Source organism: Lycorma delicatula, chromosome 8, assembly GCF_047948215.1.
Source record: "Lycorma delicatula isolate Av1 chromosome 8, ASM4794821v1, whole genome shotgun sequence".
In the NCBI taxonomy this organism is placed as follows: Eukaryota; Metazoa; Arthropoda; class Insecta; order Hemiptera; family Fulgoridae; genus Lycorma; species Lycorma delicatula.
Window position 1 is genome coordinate 82,793,139 of NC_134462.1, and position 21,667 is coordinate 82,814,805.

Sequence of the window (21,667 nt, forward strand, 5' to 3'; positions counted from 1 at the left end):
TATATTTTTTCCACCGAATAAACTAGAAAAGGGGACGAACAAGGAACGTTCCATACACACGTGGAGCAAAAAAACTACCTTCCGCCAGCATACCAGGGTCGGCACTGCAAGAGCGACAGTGATCTCTCTCCGTCGTATGCAGCTTCCTATGTGCACATGCGCACAACAGCCAAACACCACACCACTGGAACTGTGAAGCGCACAGTTCCGTACAAAGATTTTTGTATCTTTTTCCTAAACTGGGGGATGACTACTGACATTATGCTTAAGGATTACATATTGTACAAGTATAAACAAAGAATTAAAGAAATAAGGACTCATATTAAATGGTATAGATAATATCAAGTGGCAATAGCGGTTGCTGCAGTTCCACAGTGCCTATACACTAACCGCCATTGAAATTACAGTGGTGAAAACATAAATCCAGCAGTGTTGAAAATATGTTTCGCATTTCTCTTGAAAGATTAAGACTAAATAAAGGTATTTAGACCCCTGGTATAACAATGGTATTTTTCCTTTATCGGGGTTTTTACACATCCATTGAAAGTATAGGAATATTTCAATCTTACTGTTTGGACACACCATAGTATTATTATCAAAAATTACAAAATTTAAAGAAGGTAGCTTTAAGAATTATTTTATTTACAGGAGTTATAGATTTTTAATGTTCGGGATTTTTTGCTTGAATAAAGCTCAAAGACAAGCATCCCCGTCGAGGCTTTCGACGGGGATGTTAATGTTTCTTTTATTTTATGTTTTTTAATCAAGTAACCTGCAGGTACAGCCAGTCGTATTGAACATACAGTGACAGTGGCAGTGGCTATGTTGGTTGATCTACCATGCTATTCACTGTTACATCCCTTAAAAAATCGAAATTCATAAAGACCTGAAAATAGTTTTTAGGTATTTATCTGTCGAGTTTTTAGGTATAAGTCCAAATCAAATGAATATTTCATTTAGTACAATCGGAGATGGGAAAATTTGCAATCATTATTGAAAATTATTTTACCTTTTAAAATCGAATTTCAGAAAATTTAGAAAATGGTTTTTAGAACAAAAATCCGTTTTAAATCTTCAATCTTGGAATTAAAAAAAAAAATCTAAAAATTCGATTTTACGTATTCAAATTAAAATTACACACTCCAAAAATCAAGTTGATATTTACTGAGAAATTCAAGAAATAGTAAATTTCATTGTTACTCCATTTTAACCCTTACACTCAAAATTTCAAAAAAATGCTTTCATAGTGTGCACTTACATTATAAAAAGATGTATACTTATTTTCATCAATTTATCTTCAGTTGGTTTTGCTGGGCGATGATGAATCAGTCAGTCAGTCAGAAAAAGTTGCTTTACAGGTACAGATATCTTTATCAAACGGAAAAATAAATAAAGTTTAAACTGTTTCTGTTGTAACAGAAACAGTTAAACAGTTTTCTGCTTACGAAAAATAACTTTAACATGATAGTTTTAGCATTTTTAATAAATACCGAACCGTTTAAAAGAACTTCTCACCAATTTATTTAGAATAAAGTAAATGATTTTCTCGATTTATGGAACAAAAACAATGTTTCATGTTCGATTAGTTTCTAAATATAACTAATTAAACAAAAAACTTAATTTTCTGTTTCTTTATTTCAAAATCTATTTTAACCCTTTAAACCCGGAATTTCAAAAAGATCAAGAAAATAATTTTTGGATATTCATATGAATATTAAACCAAAAATAAAGTTGATATTTATACATTTACTGAGAAATTCAAGAAATAGTAAATTTCATTTTTAATCCATTTTAATCCTTAAAACTCAGAATTTAAAAAATTCAAATCAAAACAAATTTTCATGAATTTATCTTCTGTAGTTTTTGTTGGACGTTGACAATGAATGATTTACGACATGTTGTTATTTATATATATATATAAATCTTATTTTTTAATTAAAACCCCGGAATTTGTTTTATCTTCAACCATCTTGACAATTCATAATTGCACATATATTTTAACGGATCTAATTTTTAATGTATTTCTGAAACATTTTGTTTTAATAATTAAAAATAAAAATAACAGATTACGATCTATGTTTACGTGGTAAAAATATTTCATAATTTATTTGCTTTACAGTAAATATTTATGAAGTAGCAGAAGTTAATAGTGTCTAATTAACTACAAAATAATAATAACGGTTAATTGCTATGACATTCAAAAAGATGTTTTATTTTAAAATATGATTTTTTTTGTTTTTTAATGGAAAAAAAGAACAATTTTTTTTAGAATTTGAGTAACTAGATTTTAACTAGGTTAAATTTATTTAATGAACAAGAAAAAAACAATCTAAAAATAAATATAACCCAAAAATTATTTAATTAAATACCTAAAAATTGTTATAACCATTATTATTAATAGATGATACCATTACGTAATATAGGATTTAATAATTTATTATAAAAGGCTAAAAGGTTTAAGAATTAAAATTGAACTTAATAATATAATTTCCATGGTTAAAATAATAAAATACAGCAATTAAATTTATACTAAAAATACTATTAAATTTTTATTAAAAAAACCATAAAATTCTTTTTATTGTCTTACTTAAAGGAAAAACATTTTTCGAATCTAAAAAACGTTATCTAATTGGTAGATTATTAATGAATAGCTACATGCAGCATGCCTATTAGCAAAACTAAATTTAAAAAATTGGCTCAGATGTTGAACTTTCACGCTATTTTATAAAATTTTAAATTTCCTTTTCTGATAAATGTGAAATACAATTAATATTCTTATTATTTTAGGTTTTTCTAAATTTATTTAATCATTTTTTAAATTAGAGAAAAAAAATATATTTAGTAATTAGATAAACTTTAATCCCGTGTATTTTACTTTAGCTATCATTAAATATTGTAAAAAAACAAACCTAATTACAATATTATTTTGGCTACTTTCAAAAAAAGAAAAAACTATTTAATAAGTTAAAATTTACTTTTTAAATTTATCATAAAATTTGGAAAATATATTTCCCCCTTCAATAACAACTCATTTAAAAAAATTTCTAGTCAATATTCTAAAACTATAAAAAATTATAAAAATAAAAATATAAGGTGGTATTACGGTTTTCCGACTGAAAAATTTAACAATGATTTTATTCCCGATGGCATTTACAAATGATATTAAAATTTGATCATCTAAAAATTACATCAGAATAAAATTATCACAAACTAAAAATCTCTTCTAGTGTTATGCTTTTTTGAAATTTCTTCATTCATCCATGTTTTTTTAAAAATAATATTCTATTAGTATTAAACTACTAAAATACATAAAGTCAATCAGAGGAAAACACACATACAAATATATACATAATTTTATAATACAGATTTTATTGCATTGGAATACCTGTCATAGGAAGTCATTTCCTGTGGTCAAAAAATAAAATATTTTGGAGAGGTATTTTTTTCATATATAGCCAATATTTATATAAATAAACATTTAAAATATTTTTATCGAGCGTAGTATTTTATAAAAACAATTTATGAAATAGGAAAAACGTAAAGTGTTACGATTTTAAAGCTTCTGAAATTTGAAGTTAAAATACAATAAAAAAAATTGAGTAGCATGATAAAATACAAAATATAAAAAGAGAGAGAAACTCGTAGATAAATTTAAATGAAGGAAAGATATATAAAAAGCACCTGCAATTAGTTAATTTATTAATGAAAGAGCGTAGAGAGAAAAAACTTTTCGCGAAGCAAAAGGTAATACGAACAAACAACTAAAGATACGGATGTATAAAATATTATGAAATAAAATTATTAATTAATAAAGTAAAGGAAAAAAAGCGCATCAAACTATTTTTGAAGTGATTGGAAAAAAGTTTCTTAATGATTATTTTTTTGAAAATAACTTTTTTATTCAGAAATTGTAATTTATATACTTATTATAAAATAAAATATTAAACAAGTATATGTACTTTTAAGTTATTTCTTAATCGATATTAAAAATTTTTAGTTAATAATATTAAAGATAATCCTTTAAATCTCATGTAAAGTACCTGTTTAATATGTTAAAATGTGTTTAGATACACACAGCACCGTTTTGTATGTAAAATGTGGTATATGAGTAGAGTGGGACATCGGTAACGTTTGTAAACCATCGGGTCATTCGGCTGGTTTGTAATAGCGTGTTAATTTATCCAAAACATAAATAATGCACGCCCACTCCGTTACGGCACGTGCTAGTGTACGACGACACAAAACCAAATTACAGGCCTTGACTGACCCATCTAAAATGAGATAGAAAAACGACGTTGCAATGAACTTATTTTTCTTTTTTTAATTTGTTTATAAACAGTTTTAGAATTTAGAGAGAAAAATGATAATATATTAAAACAACAAATTAATACTTTAACTTCATTTTTATCTTATCGTATCCTCACATTAATTTTATGGAATAAAGAAGAAATTGCTTAATTGTAAAGACTTGGATTTTTTATATACAACGATCGTTGGTTCGAATCTATGCCAATTATTATTATTATTATTATTAAAAACTATAAATCCACCTTACCAGCAATTAATTTTGAACTTCTCAAGATCTTTCAGTACTTAGACTATAATAAAGTTACTTTATTTTATAATGTATTTTAATCTCCTGACGATGCTCTAAGGTCTGAAAGATCTTGAGAAGTTCAAAATGAATTGCTGGTACGGTGAATTTGTAGTTTTTAATAATATTTAATAATCTATTAATATCTCAGTAGTAACCATGTTTGACAAATCAATTATTGTTATTATTAATAAGGCCTAAAGTAAACGTTTCTCCTTCTTTAATCTTGAGTACAAGATGGCTTTGCATAACAGCTGTTAGAAATCTTGGTAATTTTTTAGATTCTAACCTGTATTATTTTGATTACACTTTAAATATTGTCAGAAATACCCGTAGAGTTCTCGGTTTAATAAACGAGATTACATAAAAATTAAAAATACTTCAATTTTTTAATAACATCAGCACGTGTACTATTATTTAAACTTCTTGACAGAAGTTTTAAGAATATTGCTTAGCATATCAAGCGTGTCTAAAACAAACCACTTGTTGAGACTATTTAAAATAGGCTTCTAAATCGGTTATATTTCAAATTTAATGTTTTTCATAATTTTTATAAATTTTTAATCGGCGAACAATTTATTTTATTTTATCTAAAAAGAGGAAAACTTATTTTGACCTGCTGTTCTTTTACAGAAATCATTATAATAATAAAAATAAAAGAAAAAACTAAAAAACAATGTAAGTTTAAACTTGGTCACCCTCTATGATATTAAAAATTCATAAAATAGTCAATGGGATCTCTATTGATTCAATAATTGCACCGGTATACGCCGTAACTTACTAAAATAAATTCAACTTTTTGTAGATGGGCAAAAAAATTAAAAACAAAGAACATAAGGAATTATTTAGGAATTAGTCTCAGCCTCCCATATCGGTGAGACCCATAACATGCATTTTATACCAGGCTTATTATGTAAATAAGGAATAATGTAACTATTATATATAATTTTTAAAAAAACAGCTTGCCAAATTTCAGTTTAGATTCGTCAAACGCTTCCGGATATTCTCCCATCTTCAATAGGAATATAATTATGATTAAAATTATAAAACTACCACAATTGAATTATATATATAAGAATTGATCGTCATTTTATTATTCTTAAATAACAATAACTATTACAATACGGACGTAGTCATTTACACTTTAACTTTTGATGAATAATAAAATGACGATCAATTGTTATATATATAATTCAATTATGGTAGTTTTGTAATTTTAATTATAATTAAATTCCTCTTGAAGATGGCAGAATAGCGCTCGAGGAAATTAAAATGGAATTTGGTAAGCTGTTTTTTAAAATTATATGTAATAATTATTATACCAAACGGTGAATGTTTGGAAAACTAATAATGTAGTTTCCCTTTGCCGTTCATTGAGCCAAATATACTTCCGCACATCATCAGGCGACGCACCAAAATGCAAGTGATATTCTACAGTACAAATAATCGCTTTATTCCATAATGTTGACTGGGATAAAAATCTGCCTAGAACAAAGCCGGTAAAGTAAGCAAAATTTTTCCGGCGACAATTTTTTAGGCATTCTTTTTAAAATTCCAATTTTTGAAATCAGCACAAAAAGAATGGAGATAAATATTGTTATTACTTATTTTTAATTTGGCGCCCACTTATTAAAATCGAAATTTAATAAGAGTCGATAAAATGTCATTTTTTTATAAGCAGGATTTATTATTTTTTCAGTTTCTTTTAAATTTTGAAAATTGTTTTAACTTTAATATATAAGCTAAAGATACTAACCTAAATTAGTTTTACAGCATATAATATTAGTTAAAATATTTAATAATTTATTTTAGGTGATTATAATGTAATTATACGGGAGAAAGTTAAATATTTAAAAAATAAATAAAAAATAATAAAACATAATTTCATCCTAGTTTTTTCCCTTAATGTGTACGTTATCTGTTTAACAAGTGAAAAATAAGCAACACGGCCAATGAAATGAAAATGATATGTATGACATGTAAACGGAGTGTAGCTTGTACAAGCTACAATTGTATTGTCAGGCCGACCATTCCTGAGACGTGTGGTTAATTGAACCCCAGCCACCAAAGCACACCGGTATCAACTAAGGTAGTTGATAAGTATTCAACTATACTCAACTAAGCTAGTATTCAAATCCGAATAAAAGTGTCTAAAGTTTACTGTGATTTGAAGTCAGAACGTTCGAATTCGAAAATCAGATGTTGAAAAACTAATTTGCGACGCGAGTTAACCACCCGACCAATCCGGTGGAAGTTCTAATTTTTTATATTAATAAAATCGTAATGTCATAAATTATACATTTAATTTTTAAACAAACTTAAAAGATAGTAATATTCGATAATTAGAAGTTGCCTTCTAGCCCGGTTGAAATGAAAATATTTTTTTTTATATTATTTTGAAAGATTTATTTTTATTTTTGCTAAAGTACTTATTTATTTTATGAAAAGAATTTAACAAGATGTAAACTGTTATTCTTGAATAAATTAACAATTTTAACTAAAATTCTGTTCAAAAAACATATTGTAAAAAATGAAAACAAAAAAAAAACATACAACGAAAAGGAAAACTACAAGTTTCAAGATACATTATTGTATTTTATTAATTTATTTTTTTTTTTACCAGTCTTTTATACAAACTGCCCTTTAAGCTCACACTTTAAATCTGTTGCGATTTATTTATGACCATTTTTTTTTTTTTAATTTTAATCCGGTTTTTTAAGAAGGAATTCTAATATGCTAATAATACATGTAAACAGTAGAAAAAAAGACGATAATCAAACATTTAGCTTTCTGTACATTGAAGTTACAGATTAAATAAAAATAAAAATAAAATTATAATATTTCTACAGTCTAATTGTTTTTTTTTTTCAATAGAAAAATTATATAATTAAAGTCTAAGAAACAAGAAAAATGAAAATAATTAAATATAATTTTACGATTCACAGAATTCTTAAACTAAAAATTAAGAAACCAAATGTTAACAGGTCTGGTGAATAATACTTAATTGGTAACGTACAAACCATAGAAGTTTTAAACTAAAGAATGAATTTTTTGGTATAAAATTTAGGAGAAAGAAAAAACAATGTGAATTATGTTTCGTATTGGTTTTAATAAAAACGAATGGATCGACAATATGAAAAACCAAGAATAGTGATTTTATAAAGTTAAGACAGATTAGATTAATAGAAACTTTGAGGAAATTATTTTGTAAAAGAAGTAAGCAAATTATCTCTTTATTAAGATATCAAGCCTAGATTAATTTTTATTTACAATCGGTTACATTTTTGTAGGAACCTCAAGAAAATTATGTCACATATATCCACGTTACAAAGGATTTCTCGATGAAATTAATATAGAGTGACATAAAAAAGGGAATTTTGGAACTGCCTCTTTTTTTTGTCTTCAGTCATTTGACTGGTTTGATGCAGTTCTCCAAGATTCCCTATCTAGTGCTAGTCGTTTCATTTCGGTATACCCCCTACATCCTACATCCCTAAAATTTTTTTTTACATATTCCAAACGTTGCCTGCGTACACAATTTTTTCCTTCTACCTGTCCCTTCAATATTAAAGCGACTATTCCAGGATGCCTTAATATGTGGTCTATAAGTCTGCCTCTTCTTTTAGCTATATTTTTCCAAATGCTTCTTTCTTCATCTATTTGCCGCGCAACGCCTCTTCATTTGTCACTTTAACCACCCATCTGATTTTTAACATTCTCCTATAGCACCGCATTTCAAAAGCTTCTAATCTTTTCTTCTCAGATACTCCCATCGTCCAATTTTCACTTCCATATAAAGCGACGCTCCAAACATATACTTTCAAAAATCTTTTCTGACATTTAAATTAATTTTTTATGTAAACAAATTATATTTCTGACTGAAGGCTCGTTTCGCCTGTGTTATTTTATATTGCTCCTGCTTCATCCATCTTTAGTAATTCTACTTCCCAAATAACAAAATTCTTCCACCTCCATAATCTTTTCTTCTCCTATTTTCACATTCAGTGATCCATCTTTGTTATTTTTACTACATTTCATTACTTTCATTTAATTCTTGTTTATTTTCATGCGGTAGTTCTTGCGTAGGACTTAATCTTAGGCCTAAAATTGCTTCCCTTGTCCCTATACTTTTCCTGAAACCAAATTGGTCTTCTCCTAACACTTCGTCCACTCTCCTCTCAATTCTTCTGTATAGAATTCTAGTTAAGATTTTAGATGCACGACTAGTTGATGCATGACTAGAACTCCCTCTGTGAACTTTCAAAACTATTGTTGGTTTTGTAAAACAATTTTATGGCAAAAGCACGCTGTTGATCGTTCTACTGCTCCACGATGACCAAGTGGCAATGTTGTCTTTGCAAAAAGCAGTGTTGCCAATTGTACATGGCTGCTATACGCTTTCTAAACTTCCCGTTTTTTTCTGCCACTTTATATTATATAAAACGTCTTAGGGTAGAACGTAGTACGTACATAACGCAATTTTGAAGAACTGTTCAGTGATTAGAATAGTAGAAAACAATAACAAGAATTATATAAATAGCAGATTGATAAAACACAGAGAAGAAAAAGTAAACCAAAAAATAAATAAATGAAAAATGAAAGTGAAAACAAAAATAGAAAAGAAGATAATAAAGGACTAATTAATTCACAACACTCAGCGGGTGTAATTACAGTATGGAGTTAGTTAGTAATGTTCTAGACGTGTAGCCGCTTAAGTCTTCTAACATCCTCACCATTATCTAGGAGGTTTACCGCCAAGTGGTTAACGTGGTCATTAAACCGCAGTTCACATCCCAAATTAAAATGTATTTCTTCTTTGACGTACTGTAGAACCAAATATTCGTGGATTTCGCTGTTTTTAGCAAACTACGGTGCTTCAGCTATACACCTCGCTAGATTGTTCTGAAACCGGTGTATTATTTCAACCTTTGACTTGCTTGCCGTGCCGTGTAGTTGTACACCGTATACCTACATTGGTTTCAAAATAGCTAAGTGTAAAAGTAGTTTATTAGACAAAAATAACTAAGACCTCCTGCACAGAAATCAGTACACCTCCTCCAATACTAGTGTAGAATCGAAAATAACGGGGAAAAATTCTATTAAACTATTTAAATTATCTGTAACGTAAAATATAAACTTTTATTACTGGAAAAAATAGTTTTACCATAAAAAGAATCCATTAATATAATCAACTGCTTCATCGTTTTTTTTTTATTCGAAATGTGTGGAAGTACTCCGCAACGTGTTGTGTATTTCTTTTGTCTAAAAATATTCTGTTTTATTTTCAATAATTTTTAATTTTAGATGTTAATAAAATGACCGAGAAGAACAATACGATTAGTGTCACGTTGATAGAAGATTACAAAAATATTAATGAGAATATTACAAGAATATGTAAATAATGCAGTATTTAACCGAAAAAAAAAACAAATTATTATGTAGTCAGCGGGAGTTGGAATTCTGAAATGTTATGTTTTGTCTTTTAAACTGAAGTGAAATATATGAACACAAGAAAAACAAAAAAATAATGGCTGAAGGTATTTGAAATATGTGTATAATGAAGATTAAAAAAGAAAAAGAAAAAATGAAATGAGGTAAAGTAAAAAATGAAATAACGAAACGAGTGAACAAGAATAACAGCTTAATCAGAATAAGAAAATTAACTGCCGGTATTACTGTAAGAGAATTGAATAATAAAAAGTTGCAAAAAGGAGTAGAAGATACAAAATTGGAAAAAATTAAAAATTATATACACCATCTAAAACGAAATTGAAGCATTAGGATCTTGAAAGTTTATCTAGGATTATAGCAAATTGAAACAGACATAATGTAAGGAACTATTTTCGGATAGATAAGCATATGATAGTGATATGTTTGTTAGTTTTCAAAAGTTTTTTTTTCATTTTTTTTTGTTAATGTTATCGCCATATTTGCTTGAACTTTATGAGTGAGATATAAAAACGGAATTTTTTAACGAATGAAAAAAGTTATGCCTGACCAGGATTCAAACCTGGGACCTCCGGATGAAAATTAATAAAAAAAAAATTGCTATATTAATAGAAATAAATATTTCCGTTTTATAAAATGATCAATTTATATTCTTTTGTAAGTCGATAAGGTATTTAAAAGTAATCTGACTAACCTATATCAATTCTTCTTTTAATTAAAAAAATAATAATTTCTTTACGTACAATGCATACATTCACAAAGCTAAAATACTCGTTTCTTTTTTTCAATTACATGTTTTAATATAAATTTCGTTTTCATTTTAACTGAAGTGATTAAAAATTGTTCAATTTTACTATATTCTCAAAAGAATAACGAAAGAAATTGTAATTGTGTCACTTGCAATGTATAATTTGTGCAATGTTGTAATTATAATATATTTTATCTTTAGTTTCTTTACGTAGAAAAGAAATCGAAATAATTATATATGCGTACTTTACAGAAGTCTTATTAGTTTAAACTGTTAGAAAAACAGATTGGTGTTAATTGTAACTTTGTACTTGTTTACGCTGTGGTATGTATTTGTTTTATACGTTTACTTAAGGTATAATTATGTAATTGTAACATGTATGCCCCGTTTTGTATTGTGTAAACGTTATTAAACAACTATACTTAAAGTAAAACGGGTTAACAAATCATGCATTAAGAATGACAGCTAATATGATATAAATAAAAAATTGTGATTGTATGTAGATATCTATTTTGTTATATGCGGGTATGTTTATTGTAATCGTTACTTAACAGAAAAACAGTACATAATGCAGACAAATTAGATTCTATGTTAATGTAGGTAATGAAATAGTAGCCGTTTTGTAAAAATTACACCTCCTTTATTTCTTACTTTAAAATAAAAATTGAGCTTTACAACCTAATTCAATTAATAAAATAAAAATATAAATAAAAAATAAACGGGAATTTCATATCATAATTTGAGGATTTAGCCAGTACAAAAAAAATTATTGTATTAACAATAAGTAATTATCCGGGACGCAAGATATTACTGACCGATAATTATTACTAAGGTATTTAAAAACAAATAGTTATAACGGGTCCTTCAAATTGAGTGCAAAAATTGATAAATTGAGTCGACGACGTTGATTTTTTAAAAATTGTTCAAACGTCATTTGTTTTCAGTAGTTTAAAAACAAATCATAATGGAACGCTACACGTCTCAACAACGTTTAAAAATAATAAAAGTTTATTATTGAAATATGGAATCGGTTATAGCAACATATCGTGCACTTTATTTATGTTGAGTATAAACGTCCTTTTCATCCGGAGGTCCCGGGTTCGAATCCCGGTCAGGTATGGTATTTTCACACACTCTATAAATCATTCATCTCATCCTCTGAAGCAATACCTAACATCCCGGAGGTTAAACAAAAAAAAAAAAAAAGAAAAAAAAAGAGTATAAACGTCCATCCACCGGGTTGGTCTAAAGGTGAACGCGATTTCCAAAATCAGCTGATTTGGAGGTCGAGAGTTCCAGTGTTCAAGTCCTAATAAAGGCAGTTACTTTATACAGATTTGAATACTAGATCGTGGATACCGGTGTTCTTTGTTGGTTGGGCTTCAATTAACCACACGTCTCAGGAATGATAGAACTAAAACTATACAAGGCTTCATTTCGTTTACACTCATATATATCATCCTCATTCATCCTCTGAAGTAATATCTGAACGGTAATTCCCGGAGGCTAAACAGGAAAAAAGAAAAAAAGTTTAAACGTCCCAATAAAAGCATGCATAATTCATAGTTTGGTTAAAAAATTCAAAGAGTTTGTTTATTACTTGATGTTGAAACACCAATTCATGAAAGGAATGTAAGGTGTCAAGAGATTATTACTGTTATAAGTGCAAATGTTAATGGCATCGAAATTTATCGGTTTCACATGGTTCACAAAAATTGTGAACCTTTCTTCTATTAAAACGTGGTGAATTATTATGCGTCAAGATTTTGATCTACATCCATAAAATATTCAACTAAGTCATGAATTAAAGCCACGGGATCATTCTTTGCCTAGACGATTTGTTGATTGGACTCGAAGCAAATCGAAGTGAAAACAATTTTTTTATAAAAAAAAAAAAAAAAAAAAAATTCAGATGAGGCTCATTTTTAGCTTGATGGTTTTGTAAACAAGCAAAATTGCCGTACATACGATGATTCCAATTTACAAATGATTCAACAGCGACCACTGCATCTGAAAAGATCACTATTTGGTGTAGATTATAAGCTGGTGGCTTCATTGGGCCATTTTTTTTTATTAAAAAAATGTGCAAGGAGATGCTTTTATAGTAAATGGTGAACGCTATCAAGCTGTGATTCATGATTTTTTGTTTTTGCAAATTTCTAAAATTTTGATTTGAATGATATGCGATTTCAGTAGGATAGTGCCATATTCCATGCAGGTGCTGAAAATTTAGTTGGTGGATCAAAAGTTTGGCGATTCGATAATATCAATAAATTGTAATGTTAACTGGCCACCAAGATCGTGTGATTTGACTCCCTCAGACTTTTATTTTCTAAGGAATTTTTTTGTCCCAAGTCTACAGAAACAAGCACTAACGACTGATTTATTGAAAGCAAATAATCGATTCGTTATTAGTGGAATTCAACCTGATTTGTGCGAAAGAATCGTGAAAAACTTTGTTGATAGATGTATCTATGTCAAGCAAAGCTGTGGGAACCATATGAATGGTAATGATGTAAGCTCAAAGTGAAAAAAAGTTGGTTGATATTAGTAATACTTTTTGTTTTATTACATTTTTACTTTATCTATTGAAAATTAGAGATCCTTTGTGTTAATTTTCTTTGTTTTTATTTTTTATGTATCTTTCGATTTATTTAAATAATACATATATAAAATGTACAACAAAATTACAAAATAGTACATACAAAGTGTAACCGTCCGATTGTAGATAGAATCTCAAGCTGGAAACTTCTCAACAATTATGTCCAATTTTGAAAAAAGTTTAAAAAAAGACGCTATACTTAAATCGTTCCACCCAATTTTTTTTAGAAAAGGAACCTTACTGGAAAATTTCAAATAAAACCAACAACGCATTTGGTTATAATTACGTTACAAATACACACAAACAAATTAAATCCCAATAGGTCAAATTAGTTTCCCTCTTTTGTTAAGAATGATAATTTTAAAATTTCCCATTTAACATAAATATTTTTATAAAATCAACTGTAATTTTACTTTTAATTTGAAATTTGAGGGTGTAAAAGAAAGTAAATAATTAAAAATTATCGTTAGTAGTTTTCTCCTTTTAACAGTTAACTAACAGTTAAGTTACTCATGCTTGTGATAATAATAATGATAAATAAAAATTAAACGTATTCAGTTTATAATAAATATCAGTGCATTGGAATTTCATCAGAACAGTTTGGTCAGTACAGGACTGAAACTTTGAATAATGTGAAGAATGCGGGATTCAAAATAGTCGACCTTGATCTTAAAAGTAGTAGTTAGAGCTGGCTAATTGTCCTTTGTACGGGTAAAAATGTATTTTACCCGATTCTTAGGGCAAAACAACAGTAGAAAGTGACCGTAGTTCGTTTCTCATTTTTTTTTAAATTTAAACATTTTTTCTATTTTTTTGTTTTTTTAATCAAGCAGCCAGTCAAGCAGGCAGGTGCAGCCAGTCGCGTTGGATGTAAAGTAACAATAGCAGTAGCTGTGGTGGTTGAGACGCCGCGCCGTACACCGTCGCCCCTGTTATAAAATCGAAATTAAAAAAAAACCGAAAATCTTTTTCAGATATTTATCTGAAGAATATTTGAAAGCCCAAATCTAGTGAACATCTCGTTTAGTATAATCGAAAACGGGAAAAATTTGCAATCATTATTCAAATTCTATTTACCTTTCTCCATCCAATTTACAGTCGAACTTCCGAAAAGCTAGAACCTTGTTTTTAGATATTTACATGAAAATTACAACCTCCAAAAATAAAGTTGTTGTCTTTATTTGTTACCGAAAAATTAAAAAAAAAAAAATACCCGGGTTTAAAAAAAACATTCAAAATCCATTTTAACTCGGAATTAAAAAAAAAATCCTTTCTTAGTGTGCACTTAACCGTAAGAAAATCACGTATACAAGTTTTTATCAATTTATCTTTAATAGTTTTTGCTGTGTGTTGATGAATCAGTCAATAAGTCAGGACAAGTTGCTTTATAGGTACAGACAAATATATATATATCAAACAAAACGTGCTGTGCATGTCTTTGTTGCGAAAGAGGCCATTTACACTAAATAATGGGTTTATATTAATCAATTATTCTTTCGATAAACTATAGAATAACTCTACTTATAATTATTACTATTTGCACGGAAACATAATACATATGTATGAAGCGAGTTTTATATAAAAATATGTTTAATATAATGACAGCAGTAATTCCAAATTAAAATATATTCACCTATTTTATTTATTTATTTTTGTTAAAAAAAAATCCACCACGAATTATTTTTATTATTCTGTTTAGGTTAAAGTAAAAATGATTAATATTTATACGTACATAAGTAAAATAATTACGCATTTAAATATCATATAAAACAAGGTGTGCATTATTTCTTGTATAATTGTAATACCACTGTACGAACGTCGTTAAACTAAACGAGCGATAAGTTGAAAAAAAAATCAATTTCTTACTGTTTTTTTATGAATAAATAAATAAATTTAATTTGCTAATGTTATATTACAAGGACGGGCATTTTTATCTGGAAAAATACACTTTTTATTATAACATTAATGTATAATTATATAGAATAAAAGTAGTGACATGACCCTAAAACAGTAAAAAAAATAAGAATAAAATTTGTTTCGTGTTAGAAGGTCAATTTAAAGTAAACTTACAAATCAACTTATGACTACTTCCCCGCAATAACCGGAGAATTCACATTGACTGTAACAGGACATATAAATAATAATAATGTACGTACATAAAAAGCAAAATAATAACAGGCAACATTAGGTTTATTCGTTCAAGGGAAATATTTTAATAATTTAAACATTGAAAAATGTATTAGACTAGTAATTAAATATCAGGTTTTTTTAAAAATGTCAACTATTACTCATTTTAACAGATAATAATAAACAGAAATTTAGTAAATGAATAAAGAATACAGGTTATTATAATAATAAATGATAATTAATAGTTATGTTTAAAATTTTGTAGTAAAAAAACGAAAGGTTAATTTTAAATTTTTTTAAAAGTTCCAAAATTTAAATACCTCGGTGAATACATAACTCCTAACGTTTTAGAAAAAGAAGCGATGAGAGAAAGCGTCAAAATAATGAATCTCGCTTTTAACTTAACTAGAAACATCTACAATAAAATATCACAATCTTATAACACTAAACTAAAACACTACAAAACACTAGCTGAAGCCCTAAATACAGCTGAATGCCTCCAAACATTCTCAGGTAAAGAAATTTTCAAAGTGCAAAAAAGAATCCTAAAAAATGTTTCTTAGGATTCTATGGAACAAATTTAAAAACGGAATCCACCAACTCCAAAGGGAAAACGAGATTATAGTAACAGATAAAATCTGCAACATAGCAAGAAAAAGAAGGTTATAACAATTTTACGGCCACTTGTAAAGATTTGATCTACAAAGAGTTACAAAATGAACCTTTGATTGATTTAATGCAACAAAAACTAAACTCACATGATTCTCGGAAATCGATGAAAACATTAAAAAATTAAACATAAACGAAAACGCAGTACAAAATCGAGATCAATTTAGAAAATTTATAAAAAACGGTAAACTCTCAGAGAAAGCCAAAAGACCAGGCATAAAATAGACTGAAGAAAGAAAACGAGAACAAAATAGCAGAATGAGAGAATATTGGAAGAACAAAAAAAAAATTGTTTGACATTATGTATGCGTAGTTCCTACAGACCTAAAGGAAAAAAAAGATCAATATTAATCAAAGACAAAATACGACGTTACAATACTACAATAAAGATCTGTTTGCATCTAAGTGTTTTTATCATTGAACAAGAAGGTTGAATTGGAAGAAATGAAAAATAATGAAGAAATCTTTTAAGGAAAATGTTAGGCTCAGCGAAGAGAGAAGATGTATGTAGGACAATACCGTAGACATAACCAAAAATAACATCACAAGTGGAAAACTAAACAATGACATTCGAAAGAAACGAGTAATGTTCTATGGACACCTGGTCTACATGAACAATAGACTAACAAAGAGAATATTTGACAATTTAAATAGCAATGTAAAGATAAGTAACAACTGGTTTAGCCGGCCTCCTTAACGTGAGTGGTAGTGTCTTGGCCTTTCATATGGAGGTCCTGGGTTCGAATCCCGGTCAGGCATGGCATTTTCACTGACGCTTCAAATCATTCATCTCATCCTCTCAAGTAATACCTTACGGTGGTCCCGGAGTTTAAACAAAAAAAATAAAAAAGTAACAACTGATTTTAAATGTCAGGAGTAGATGAAAATTACGAAGGTTCTAATAAAAGATAAAAATAAATTTAAAAAAAAGTTAAATTTTGTAAGGGTTTCTAGGAGAGAAAGAAAATATAATCACTCTAGAAAACATCTAGAATGTGGATTGAGGAACAAAAGGAATTGCACAGTAAGAAAATAACAGAATACTGGAAAAAAAGGACGGAAATAAGAACATGAAAAGTTATTTTACGTGGTCCGGAGTGACAAAAATCAAGGAGAAAGAAAAATAATTGTGAATTTAGGTTGTAAGAAATAAGTTGAAAATTAGCAAAACAAATAGTAATGGGGAATAGCATCAGACGTGAAAAATTATTGATAAAAAAAACCAAAAAAAACATAATTGCAGAATTAAATTATTTTAATCTTTAATAAGTCGAAAGTACATCAACTAAATTTTTTTTTGCTTCATAATATTACCACGTAAGCTTGATGCTTTTGCGTGGGATATGGAAATGTAAATGATATGAGACGCCTTTTTTTTATTTATTAAAACTAAAATTTAATTTTTTCAATTTTCTTACTCCGATTTAATTTCTATCGAAAAACAAAAGAAAATAAACAATCTAATAAACCTAAACTAGTCAATATCAAATGTCAGTCATTAAGTTATTAAAATAATGACTCTTAGTTTTAAAAGTTGTTAATATGTTCAACACGAAAATGATTTTTTTTTTATTTTTAAATCATTAGTCTTATAGTAAAACATGTAGCGTAGGTTATGAATAATATTATAATATGCCTAGTAGCGTGTAAGAAAAATACAGTATTTTGTAGATATTATCAGAAACCGACCGTAAATATTATATATAAAGGAAAATATTATATAGAATTATTAATTGTAAACTGACTTATACATTAATTACATGTAAGCTTAGTTTCAGCGCCTATATTTTAACTAACTAGTGTAATTTTTCTTTTATTAATATACATCTGAAATAAAATTATTTCTCTTAAAAGATAATTCATTAATTATTATAAGTGTAAGAATAAAGGCACACCTAAAAGACACCTCATTATCTTGGAACGAACAAAATTAGATAAAAAAATCTACTCTGTTGTAGTATTTATTTTTCAGAATGTTTGGATTATGAGGTTTGACTACCATTAGGCATTTTAGCAATTACGATTATTATAATATACAAAATAAATTTTTTCCACAAAAGTTTTTTGCTGAATTCTTTATTTACAGTCAGTTTCTATATTGAAGCTATAAGTCGTTTGAAAGACTTTAAATAAGATCACCAGTGATAATCCTCAACGAGTAGAAAAACAATTAATTTCAATAAATACATGATAAATACTATGAATAAATATTAGAAACTATGAAATAAGATAATATTTGATAGTGTATTTGAATATTGTTAAATATCTTCACGCCATTAATCAAGTCAGGTACGTAAATAAAACATTAACTTTGATAATAAACGTAACCATTTAATAAACAATAAACGTAAGCATCCATAAATATGAATATCCGAAAATAAAACAAAAATAATTATAAAAAAAGTTATCTCCAACAGTCATAACGGTTTATCAAGCAGATCAATTACATGGAGTCTTTTCAGTCTCCTAACGTCCTCACTGTTCTCAAGTAAATTTAATGCTAGATGATTAACATACTTCTCCGTATGAGAATGCCTCGTTGAATGCCAAACTAGGCATTCAACGAGGTTAAACTAAGTTGAATGCCTAGTTTCGAGATATCGAAGATATCTCGAAATTTTCTCGAACGAATGGAATTCCTATATAATCGTGGATCTCAGTACTCCTCGCGGACCACGGTGCTTGGAAGGCGGAGGTAGATTTCACCGGTGCTAAGCAGGGGATAAAAAATATTTCCACCTTAAGGTTAAGAAAAACTTCAAATTTACTCAATACGACAATGGATACGTGTGAAAAGAGTTTCACATATTTAGCATATGACAAGCCCCATCTTCTTACAATTCTAGCAAACTTTTGCTCATCCCGTAAGGTTTGGTCATACTAAGAATTGCTTCAGCTAAAAGTTTTAGATAATGTTTAGAGGACTAACGACCGCTTTAAACTGATTCGATACTGTGCCTATTAAGGGAGGTATGATTTTTTTGTCTTTGAAACCTCATTTTTTCACCCCCTGGGTCAATGGTTGGTGATATCAAAAAACTTTATGTCGATAAGTTTTAGGCCCTTATCCAAAGAATATTATGAACTTTAAAAAAAATTCGATATTTTACTAAATAAGAAAATTATAGTGATATTTTGTTTTTTTTTCGAAAAAGTTCTCCCGTTTCCACCCCTATGGTCTGATTTTGCCCAGTAACGAACTCGACAGAGATTTTGGGACAGAGATAATGTGTATCAATTTGAAGGTGATTGGCACAAAAATACGGCAGTTATCATGTCCACAAGAAAGTGAAATATATATATACTTAAATATATATATATATATATACTTTTAAACTGACGGTGGTTTTGGGGTCTGGGGTATGTGAAACGCGAAGATATGTCGTAAGTTTCTGGAAATCGAATCATGATATCCATTACAATAGGTAGCTTTCATATGAAATCCACTTAAACCGGAGAGATGAAAATTTTTGAAAGACGTAGTAAGCATAACAGGAATAAAACAGTTATAAAATTCAGAGGCCGTAGTGCCGTTGGCTGTTGCTGCTTACAATTTGATAACCATTGTATTATATTAAAATAAAAAAAATAAGTTTGATTAAATTGGTAGACCTATACTGTACATTCTGTCATAAATTAGATTAATTAAAGTTCTATTTATTAATTAACTAAAACAAAAAAAAATCTAGGTAAAATATTAATTATAGTTTAATGGTTAAAGAATCTCCCACAACATTAAAAGCCAAATATATAAGTAAATAAATAAATAAAACAAACAAAATATAAAAATTAAATTTAATAAAAACATGAGATCTCACGCAAAGTAACATAACTACTAACAAAGTGAAAAACAAGGATACGTACATATATAAAAACGTAGTTAAGTTTTACGAGATACTTGATGGTTCACGCAACTATGAGAACAGAAAGTCTGTGTAAATTTAAAATAAATATTGTTAAATTATGTTTATCTAGGCTATATTATTTAATAAGCCTAAATAATAAAAAAAAAAAAAAAATCATACAAATTACAACTGAATATATGAGTAAATTATGTTCTCTTGTTATAACAAAATTATGGATTTAATTAAAAATTATTATCAACAGAATTTATGTAAAATTAAAAAAAAAAAAAATAATAATTTCAACCTTAATTGTTTGTAAAATAAAAAAAAAGAAAACGAATTATATGTTGCACAGGATATACATAGTCGACAGTAATTAAGCTACATGCAAGAAGATAAATATTAAATATGTAGAAGGCCTATAACTTACGTATTATAATAACAATAATTTTACATACTAAGAGCAATTAGCTAGTATATAAATAATCAACGGACGGAAAGCAAAATTGTTAATAAAAATATAAAAAAGAAAAATATAAGCATATATAGAAAGAAAAATGAATAATTATCAGATTAGATTAACAACTGATAATTTACAACAAAACTTGTTTTGTGTCAAAATTAAAACAATGGGCGTGTAAGCGTAATACGCAAGACAAGTTATATTTTTTAAAGTAAAGAAAACAAGACTTGTTTTAATTTCAATAATAATTTTAAACATTTAATATTTTATATATATATATATATATATATAATTATAATTATGAATATTTTTAATAAGACAAACTAATTTGTTAATTCACAATCGTTTTTAATTGTTGACAAACGAGTTTCTTAAACATGCCATAAAATTAATAATACCCTACAAAACGTAATAGAGACTAATTTTGTAGTAAACATTACTGAAACTCTGTAAATTGTAAGGAAAAACACATTATACACTTATGAAATCATGAAATTCAAAAACAATTATTTTATATTTAGAGATTAAACGATTTTACAGAGTTTATAAGTTACTGCCATCTTTCTTTTTCTGTTTAACCTCCGGAACTTCAAATTAATTAATTTTCATGTTAGCAATTTATTTGGAGTGTGATGAAGTTGAAACTTGGACGATGAGAAAGATATAAAGAAAACAAACGAATGTAGGCATTTAAGATGCCAGTGTGGTGCAGAATGATAATTGTTAGATGGCAAGACCATGTAACAAATGAAGAAGTATTAAGGAGAATCAGATAGAACATATAAATGCTAACGTGATTGAATATAGGAAAAGGAATTGGCTAGGACATTGTATGTGAAGAAGATATTGATAAATTGGTGCAATAGAATGCTTGGTGAATGGAAGATAAAGAAGAGGAAAAAAGAGATTTCAAATGATGAATTGGATTAGAGAAAAACGAAAATATATTGAAACAAAGAGGTGAGAAAAGGATAGAACAAGTGGGAAAGCAGAAGCCTGCAGAACCTGCTGTAATTGCAGAACACTATGAATTAATGATTATCATTGAAATGGGAAACATAACTCTCTACAGGTATTAGTATTTTGATTAATTTTTAACATAAAAAATAACTTTCAGCTGAAGGAGAATTATTAAACCTGGAGGAAAAATAAATATAATAAATAGATAAAT

The 21,667-nt window shown here is 27.7% G+C and overlaps 1 protein-coding gene across 1 annotated transcript in view; it reads left to right on the plus strand.

Annotated features, from left to right (window-relative positions):
* Positions 1 to 21,667, plus strand: part of mirr (iroquois-class homeodomain protein mirror) — a 227,285-nt gene that overhangs the window by 19,139 nt on the left and 186,479 nt on the right. The window lies entirely within an intron of this gene.